This window comes from Teleopsis dalmanni, chromosome 1 (genome assembly GCF_002237135.1).
Source record: "Teleopsis dalmanni isolate 2A chromosome 1, ASM223713v2, whole genome shotgun sequence".
Classification (NCBI taxonomy): Eukaryota; Metazoa; Arthropoda; class Insecta; order Diptera; family Diopsidae; genus Teleopsis; species Teleopsis dalmanni.
Window position 1 is genome coordinate 63,791,534 of NC_051846.1, and position 8,912 is coordinate 63,800,445.

An 8,912-nucleotide genomic window follows, 5' to 3' on the forward strand; every position below is an offset into this window, starting at 1 on the left:
CTTGAAGAAGTACAACATGCAATTCGACATTTTTCCTCATATAGGTAGATAAATGTTATTATATATATTTTATAGCATTTGTTAGTTAGTCATTTATAAAACAGAACCTCTTGAATTCAAACTTAGTAATTAAATTTAAAGATATGAAACATTCTTATTTTTTTTTATAAAAATCCCTACTACGTCGACATTTTATGATCACCTCTTATTTTAAAAACTTTTATATACATATACTACTAAAACGATATATGAATCTGTACTAATTTCTTTGGTCTCCCAGAAAACATCTACAGTAATCGCACTTTTGTATGCCTGCTTTATGGGTTATTAAGAACTGTATTCTAATCGTCGCTAGTTCTATTGAAAAATGTCGTAATTCAAAAGAGAATATTAAAAATTGACTATGTAGTGCTGGGAGTTCAGAATATCTCATAAAGTGCCTTTTAATGACAGTTCGAATTCACTTCTGTATATGTGTGAATGCAGGCTAGAGTCTTCTGCTTGAAGAAGTACAACATGCAATTCGACATTTTTCCTCATATAGGTAGATAAATGTTATTATATATATTTTATAGCATTTGTTAGTTAGTCATTTATAAAACAGAACCTCTTGAATTCAAACTTAGTAATTAAATTTAAAGATATGAAACATTCTTATTTTTTTTTATAAAAATCCCTACTACGTCGACATTTTATGATCACCTCTTATTTTAAAAACTTTTATATACATATACTACTAAAACGATATATGAATCTGTACTAATTTCTTTGGTCTCCCAGAAAACATCTACAGTAATCGCACTTTTGTATGCCTGCTTTATGGGTTATTAAGAACTGTATTCTAATCGTCGCTAGTTCTATTGAAAAATGTCGTAATTCAAAAGAGAATATTAAAAATTGACTATGTAGTGCTGGGAGTTCAGAATATCTCATAAAGTGCCTTTTAATGACAGTTCGTATTCACTTCTGTATATGTGTGAATGCAGGCTAGAGTCTTCTGCTTGAAGAAGTACAACATGCAATTCGACATTTTTTCTGATATAAGTAATTCTATGAATTCAAGCTCAGTAACTAATATTAAAGAACATTCTTCTTAAGACGATTGAATCTGTACTATATTTCTTGGTCTCCCAGTCAACAACTACAATAATCGCAGTTTTGTAGTAATAAATTTTGGATTGTTGAGAACTGTATTCTAATCAATTGAAAAATGTCGGAATTCAAAAAAAAATATTAAAGATTGGCTATGAAGTACTGGGAGTTCAGAACTTCTTATAAGGTATCTTTTAATGACAGTTCCTATTCACTTCTGTATATGTGTGAATGCAGGCTAGAGTCTTCTGCTGGAAGAAGTACAACATGCAATTCGACATTTTTTCTGATATAAGTAATTCTATGAATTCAAGCTCAATAACTAATATTAAAAAACATTTTTCTTAAGACGAATGAATCTGTACTATATTTCTTGGTCTCCCAGTCAATAACTACAATAATCGCACTTTTGTTTTAATAATTTTTGTATTATTTAGAACTGTATTCTAATCGTCGCTAGTTCTATTGAAAAATGTCGTAATTCAAAAAAAATATTAAAGATTGACTATGAAGTACTGGGAGTTCAGAACTTCTTATAAGGTGTTTTTTAATGACAATTCGTATTCACTTCTGTATATGTGTGAATGCGGGCTAGAGTCTTCTGCTTAAAGAAGTACAACATGCAATTCGACATTTTTTCTGATATAAGTAATTCTATGAATTCAAGCTCAATAACTAATATTAAAACACATTCTTCTTAAGACGATTGAATCTGTACTATATTTCTTGGTGTCCCAGTCAACAACTACAGTAATCGCAGATTTGTAGTAATAAATTTTGGATTATTTAGAACTGTATTCTAATCGTCGCTATATCTAATGAAAAATGTCGTAATTCAAAAGAAAATATATAAAATTGGCTATGAAGTACTGGGAGTTCAGAACTTCTCATATGGTGCCTTTTAATGACATTTTCCGTTCTTTCCTGCATATATTTGAGTGTTGGAGCGGTAGAGTTGTCTGCAATTTGAAGAAATTCAATATTACATTCTTCGTTCTTACTCACATGGGTAAATAAGCGGTGTTATATATTTTATAAAATATTTGCTAATTGGCCATCTTTTCCTTCTAACCTGATCTTTGTAAGGTTAGTCTCTTTTTATAAAGAACTTTATATCCTCTATTCTCCCAGTGCATAATTAGAGTTATTACACTTTTGTGTTATTCATTTCTATGTTATCAGTAATAATTATTAATCATCAATCATTGCTTAATTTATTGTAAATGTTCGTAATTTGAATAGAATTAGTAAAAAATGAGTCGGGACGGGAATTTCTCATAAGGTGTCTGTTAATGGCAGTTGCCATTCATGTATGAAAGTATGTGTATGAGGGCTAAAATTATCTGCTTGGAAACGCATTATATTTGATTTTTGGTTTTTATTTACATAGATCAGTGGACGATGTTTTTATGATTTTGAAGAACCAGTTAAGGAGATTATGTATACTATGTACAATTTCACACATTATATATAATCAGCATTAAAAAAGCCAATCATTATGAAAATTGAGAATTGAGTCGACTGAATACCTAAAAGATGCGTTCATTCATAAACAAGGCAGTTATAGTAGACCAAATATGTCTACATAAAACATAAAACATAAAAGTGAAAATCACATAAAATTAATAAATAACAAAAATGTTAAATATTTATTTTTATATTTATTTCTCTGCTTTTAGATCGTGAATGTACTATAGCTGGCATGCTTCAGTTGTATTAACTACTAATACTTTTAAAATAAATTAGAAAAACATATTAAACATATTATATTAATGTACTGATATAACTAGTACTCGGAGTTCAGAATATATGATTAAATTCACACCACACAACATTTCTTTGAATTATGCAGTTCTTTTCCGTTGTTTCGCCTTAATAAATGAAACGAAGATTCTGTAATTATTTAGTAAATCTGTTTGAACATTAAGCACCCTACACATGAATCCAATCAAGTCCACGTTACACAATTGCGACAGATCGAGAAGTGGAGTTTCCAAACCCTTTAACATTCTTCATATAGGCCCTATGAAAATTATGCGGACTCTGTCCTCAGACAGTCATAAAGACAATGTCTTCTAAGACAATTCATGCGATTGTGTGACTTGATAGAGCACAATTCTACATTGAAATTCTACAATATCCAAGGATATTTGATATAAAACTACAAAGGCAAAATATTTATTATCTCTAAACTTAACTACTTAGTGTAGATTCTTACTTTGTATTTCTACCTTTGTTTTATAAATGACTTAACATACTAATGCCAGTGTATATATTGGCTCATTTGCAGTACGTTAATGTGTTCTAAATACAAATAACTTTACATATATGATACATAGGTATATGTTCATACGTTATCGTTCTGAATACAAACTCTTAAGAATCGTATTTCACATTTAAAACAATTGGAAGAATTTCATGTCAAAATCAGTCACTAACTATTTCTGACATCCTGTTATTCAATAATTCAGTTTCAATATTTAGTTTCTTGTTGCTAACATGCACCAATCGTATGAATATACATACATCCATATAATAACATATACGCCTATGTTGAATTTGTGAGAACTACAAAAGTATATTGGCACTATGAAACAATAGATATAGTAGCAGAAGATGAGATAAGTTAGCGGAGGTAACTCGAATCATAAAATTTGACCAATGGAAAAGTAATTAATTTATTGTGTTTTCGAATAGGTTTCAGTTCTTCGATTAAGAAGAACAGCTGTAGTTTCGATATATTTCGGTTTTATTCGCAAATATTTAATTTAATTCGATTATTGTCTTTACTAAGATATATACATTGTTATCAAATATTAATAAATTACGTTCGTGAGTGTTTCTTTATAAATTAGTTTCTGATATTTATTTATTTAGAAGATATCCGTTTTGTCTGACAATTTGTATGTATAGCTAAATAATGTATACCTATATATTTTGAGAATTCAATTTGAAAAGATTTTTTTAACAGATAATACTTGTATTGAAAAGACATTCAATAATTTATTGTATTGGTTACAAATTTTAGGTTATCATCGATCTTAGCATATATAATTATTGACTAGTAAGCGATCTGGATTCAATACAGCACTCATTATTTTTTTGAATTTCGCTTATATATAATTGATAAGTTTGCTGAATAATTTATGTTTAACGGTTAAGATGGCTTTGAGTCTGAAGTTACCATAACTGACTTAGTATATATTGACATTTTAATATATAGCTTATATATATATATACATAATACATTTCCTAACGTCAAGCGTATGCCTCTAAAGAGAGCATTCTAAACATTCTAAAATAAAACTCATACTTATGTAAGTAAATCCTGTAAAATCGGATAGTATAAAAATAATAGTATAAATAGTATAATAGTATAGTATAGTATAAAAATAAAGAAGTTAGTTAAATTAAAAATGTCCGTACACGCAAATTTATTTTAATTAATTAACTATTACTAAATCATCTATAAGGACAAAAATTTAATATTTTGTTTGAAAGAAAAGCATTTCTATAGATTTCATCTAGCGATATAAAGAAGTTTCAGGAAGTCGTACTACTAAAAAGATAATTCACTGCTAAAAAAAATTGGGAAGATAATCCTAAGCGCATTGCTATTTGAAAGCTAAAAACTATTTGATTCGATAATATATAACTTACTTACTAAGCATCCAGAATCAAAAACGTGACCTACGAAATAAAAACTAATTTCATTGAAATATAATCTATGTTATGAAATATATTTTCAAGAAGAGGATTGTAAAACAGAATAATGAATAACTGCACCGAAATCCATTCTTTAACTTTTCTAATATTAATTCTGCAGCAGAGGTAACATTGAAGATATTCACACAATGGTTATAAACTTTAATAGATAATATTTCTATATATTTTTAAACTCTTTTTTTTTTTTGATTATTCAGTTTTTTTTTCAGTTTCTTTTTTGTTTTCTTTTTGTAATTTTAGTGCAATTAACTGCTAGTTGAGCAAATCTTTCTATTCAATTTCATTCTCTGTCTATTTCATTTTCTGACATTTAAATAGTGAATAGCATGAAGGGGTTATTGTAAAGGTTCTGTTAAGGCTCAGTTATTCGGTACATATCGTAAGAACTTAAGTCAAAACGAAATACATAGGTGTGGTTGGTTGTGCATATCGCTTTGGCTTAACTTCGTTCAAGTTCTTACGGTGCGTACCGACTAACTGAGCCATATGTTTTATGGATTATATATACGGAACGGAGTTTAAAAACTACACTAGCTAGTGTTTTGTGATTTTTGAAATGAATTGGCAACTTGAAATTATTATAGTGAATATATAGTCTCGTGTTGTTTGTGTATATTATAACTTTGTTGTTTTTTAAATTAAATATTAAAATTAGTTGGGAAATAAATATTAATCAATACATCAATCAACACAAGTATGAATACATATGTAAAAACAGTTCAGATTAACTTCTTTCCCTAAGATTTCTTCTGCGATAGATATATAAGCCCAACAAATGTACATCTAACTCCGATTTTAACCAAATGTTTAAATTGATAAATACTATAATGTAAAAATATTTTTATAAATATTAAAAAATTAATTATAAAAATAGATAAATTATTTTATGCTATATAACAATATAGCATAGTTATAGCATATAGCATTTGTAACATATTATATATTAAATAATATACATATATATAATAATATAGCATAGCAATATAATACATTATGCTATATACATACATATACATTTTTAATATTAAATAAATTTATATTTATGCTAATCTAGATTATGAATGGAACTTAATGTAAATCAATTATAATAATAGTGACAAACGAAAGATTGTTGACCGACATTAGTGAAGAAATGTAAAATGTTTATTTGGTCTAGATGTGTACGTAGATACTCATATATTGACAACTGTCTTCAGTTTTAAACAGAATAATATGTAATATTATTATATACATCGAAATGCCTTTCTTTTTTTTCTGATTACTTGGTCTTTTAGGTACGATTATTGTAATAAAAAACTAATTTCGGATCTACAAATTAATCAAGTCAAATGCTTATATCAGTTTGATTAAGTCTCATTAATAAGTGAAGTTGCATCTATATAGTATATATAGTATATATGACCGCGAATTGATAACAGGGAACGAAAAGTACAAGAAAGCGACTTTTCAATGACTGTAATGTAAAAACCTATAGAGAAAATTTGAAAATCGTATCAGAACAATGCCTCTCCATCTTTGTAAACTTGTATTAACTGCCTATAGAGTTAAGTAATAAAAAGTTATTTAAACATATTTATTTATCATGTGTTGTTGCACAAATTTACAAAAGTATTTTTCCGCTATATAGTAAATATAGTAAATTTCCAATGAAATGGTTTAAATATATACACAGTAACTTGCTGTTATAGATGGTCCCCTGTGAAACATTGACAGCTATTGTTTCATTTTAATGTTTCTTGTTAATTTTTTTTTAATTTACTTTTTTCTTAATGAAATTTTTAAAGAAAACAACACTACTGATTAAAATTCATTCAAGGGATGTTTGATAAGTTCATGTTAAATAAAAGTAATTAAATTTTTGCTTACTTTTAAGTTGACTTTTTCATATAAGATATTCTATACGCTTACAGAACAATTCTGGCAAAGATCGTTTAAAGTTTTTCATAAGATCCTTGTAAGATAGACCAAAAGTCTGTAAGATCTTAGCTATTCTGGCACTAAAAAATGTTTTATCATTTATAATTCGTGGTAGAAATCTGTTTTGTTTTTTTTTTTCGTGGTGAAATCAAAAACAGCTGCTAATTGCTGTTCGCCACTCTTGTTTATTTCGTTCCTATCAAATACACAGGTGTGGTTGGTTGTGCATTTCGCTTTAAATTAAGTTCTTAAGGCACAGTTAGACGATACGTAACGTAAGAAATTAATTTGAAGTGAAATGCACAACCAACTAAACCTGTGTATTTCGTTTTGAATTAAAAGGCTCAGTAAAGGCTCAGTTATACTCACACTATTCGAAAATGATAGCCACGTACCAGACGTCATACGATCAACGTTTCTCGCTACTGTGTATTATTGTTGTTTACTAAGTTTTTTCCCTGTAATATTTCGTGAAGGGAAGCTGTACTTAACTTAGTACAGTGTTCGCCCAGACACAATATGACTTCCCAAAACGAATGGACAGAAATGCTTTTACAACTAGTTAAGGTTTATTGGAAGAAAGTAATGGAAAACACAGAATTCCCTCAAGTATATAATCTTAACGATATTGCCTTAATGTTTTGAATTTTCAACGGAGCAAGAAAACGTTGAAATGTTTGCATTTCCATGCTTTTAATATGAAATAGTTTGTATATAAACCCCATATTTTCAATAAATTGATGAACAAAGTTAAGTCAAGGTTATTAATGATTTAAATACCTTCGTATACTAAAATTCTTGAGCAAAGTTGGTTAATTCACCAAATTTTGAAATTATAAAAAATTAAAACCAAAAATAATAATGCTAGTAGTAATAAAACTAGTAATAATACTAGTAATAGTACTAGTTTACCATTGTCAAACCAAATTAGCTTATTTGATTAGAAGAGATCAAAGTTATATCCACTGATCAACATATTTTCACATTTTTTTTAGCACGTGTATTGGAAAAAACACTGTTTCGACAACTGTTTTTTTTTTTCGATCTATAAATAGCGTATTCAAACCTTATCTTTAAATAAAAATCGACAAGTAACGCAGAGACTGTTAGATGATACTGAAACATCATAAATACAGCTTTAATTTCAGTTCACTTGTGTGTTTTTAATCCACTCTAAATAAACACAATTCGCATCTTTCTGACAACTTCACAAATCTCCTGTTATGCTTCTACTCATTTTCCCTACGATCTTCCATTTCCAGATAGTATAAAATCCATCATTTCCGAAGCTATTATTTCATTTGGGTATTTTTCTACTCAACATCTTTAATGCTCACACCATCAAAACGAAGCTTATTAGTCCAGTTTCCCACCGTATAATGGTACAGAATTTCTAAAGTGCTTATCAAGGTTTCTTTTTGTTTTTAAAAAATTGTTCATGGTGCTTAATCAAAGCGTGAAAACCTTCCCTATTCATTTTTAAATCCGAGACAGTTTTATGGGTCGCCTAAGAACTTGATTAAAAATAAAACAATTTTTGTGAATACATCAATGTACTTACCAATAAACTATTATCAACTTTTAAGATTGTTATTTTCATTCTCATCCAAGTGGCATCTTAAGCACCAATCTTTCACTATAAATCAAAACTGGCAAGCAAATGTAGGGAAGAAATCGTTGGGGTAAATCCGGTCGCGAATATTTCAATTAAAGAGATTTACGGTCATAAGACTTACAGGATACCGAACCATAGGACGGCATGGAGTTAGGCTTGACTTAAGGCATGTCCAGCTCTCGAAGAAAGGACACTAAAACATCTACTGTATCTATGTCCAGATTTTGCCAGAACTAGGCTTAAGTTTCTGAGAGCGCCCTTCTTTAATACACTCAGCGATATCTCCAGCTTTAGTATGGACTATACTCTCATCTTTATAAATGTCTCTGGTTGGTTCTAGCTTGACTTTTTATTTTCTACCCATTATTACGAGGATTTGTAGATTTAAAACGGCTTTGTTAGCTAATTGAGGAAGATTCATTTTCCTCCCTTCACCACAACTGACTAACTAAGGGTCATATGAACATCGAAAAAAATAAAAAAGCAGATGGTTGAATCAGGCTGTGCGCTTCTATTAAAGTCTCCTGAAGGTGATTTTATTAACAAAGACTTAGTTCACCGT